The 1,862-nt window shown below is 40.9% G+C and overlaps 1 pseudogene; it reads right to left on the bottom strand.

The window, feature by feature from the left end:
• Positions 1-540, bottom strand: part of LOC126494966 (jupiter microtubule associated homolog 2-like) — a 2,161-nt pseudogene extending 1,621 nt beyond the window's left edge.
• Positions 541-1,862: the final 1,322 nt, after the last annotated feature.

The raw sequence follows: 1,862 nt of genomic DNA, 5'->3' as shown, positions 1-1,862 counted from the left end.
TGCTGGGTTCAGGACCTTGTTATGGGACCAAGGCCGTGGTCCCAGTCTGGGCTCATGACTGTCAACTGTAGGTGTAGGCTCTGGTATCTTGGCATCATCTGCTTCTTTTGAGCTTCCCTTCTTGCTCTGCTCTCCTCTGGGTGAGTTTGTTGTATCTCTCAGGTCAAATTTAGAGTCTTCACCTTCACATAGCAAAACATGATCCTTGGGCTTGTTTGGGTGTTCCAGGGGTGTAGTGGCAGTGACTGGGGACCCAAATATGTCACTAGTCTTCCCACCAGGTGGGTTCAGTCGCTGTCGAGTCTGCACAGGAGTCGATGCATCAAAGATACCACTTCCTTTGCCCCCTGCAGTAATTGTCTGCTTCGTTATGTTTTTAGGTTCTTCAGTTGGTCCAGAAATATTAAATGCAATCCTATTAGGTTTGCTTGAAGGAACACTTTCTTGTGGACTTCCAAAAAGATTGCTCCATTCTCCTCCTGGGGGCTTTATGGATCTGGAGCCCGACTAGCCAGTCTGGCCGTCCGCGCCCTGTAACATGTCGGTGGCCACCCCGCGTTTCTCTCGATCTGTCTCTTTTCCTACTGTGAAGTTGTTATCTCAAACAAATAAGACAGCATACTAATTCCTGTGGCCCTAGAGGAAGAAGTGAAGGAAATTCTTATTCTAAGATTAATGCTGGTTAAGGGAGACACAACTGTGAGTTATCTGGAGCTCTTTATATAATAGGATGTATATTAAATGGTTTTCTCTAACCAGTGAATTTACCTGATTCCGAGTTACCCTTTTTTTCTGCTAATAGACTCACCCATACATCATATGGCTTACTTCTAGCTTGCATACAGTGAACCATATCTAGTCATGAAGAGCTGCAATATCATATACTTAAGAGCTTGAAATAAGATGATCACAAGTACAAAATCTTCTTGGGCTGCGGAGGGAGTGAAGTGCAGTCTAGGAAAATCAATGATACCATGTCATAAAATAAAACTAAATGTGAACTTTGATATGAGTCTCCTCAAAAATATGACTAGCAAAGAGAAGTAACAAAGGACAAAACAAAAGAAGATAAGGTTATGGCATAGTTTATAAAGAACCTATAATAGTAAAAGTCATGTATTTATGAAAACATCATCGTGAAACCCATATTACATGCTCACTTCAAATTATTACAATAATTAAAATGCAATTTTTTCAAAGTAATGATTGTGAATATTATATTACAACCCCCCTAGTGGTGCTACTTAGCACAGCATTCTGAGTACAGACCCAAGCACAACAGAGGAAGAAAAGGACAACTCATCTTTCTACACTGGCCTGTGCTCCCCTGCGACCCTAGACTGGCAGGTATTTTATAGCTGGTGATATTTGTCACATATGTAGACTGTACTTTTTAACCCAAAGGAATGACTGCTGTTTAAAGAGTACAGATGTGAATACAAGTAAGAAAACAAAAGTGAAAGCTCAATAAAGGGTGGAAGTATCCGTGAGAAAAATCCCACTGTGGCTGTGAAGAACACTATTTGCAGTTTTCAGTGAAAGAATTGCTCTTGAAAGCCACTGGACCCATGTCCTTGCTAAATGAGATTAGCTAGGTTCCTGCTGTCCCCATCTCAAACACCAAGTGGTGGCAAAGAGTATTCCAACTGCTGTTCTATAATTAACATTACAAACATCCCTGTGATGAGTGAGAAGCGGAAGAAAGATGCTTAGAAGCTTTTCAGTCACAGCAATATGCTCTTAATGGAGGTATCTACCTTTGAACTTTTTATGTCCTGCATCTTCATTAAGGATCACGGGTCTTGGAAACTTTTCCTCATTCCATGTTTGAATTGTGGCTGAAAATTTTGGCAAATAATTTC

The sequence above is a fragment of the Alexandromys fortis genome, unplaced genomic scaffold (assembly GCF_014885135.2).
Source record: "Alexandromys fortis isolate MF-2015 unplaced genomic scaffold, M_Fortis_MF-2015_v1.1 scaffold_428, whole genome shotgun sequence".
NCBI lineage: Eukaryota > Metazoa > Chordata > Mammalia > Rodentia > Cricetidae > Alexandromys > Alexandromys fortis.
Note: the sequence above shows the minus strand (reverse complement) of the source record. Positions and strands in the feature narration are given on the sequence as shown.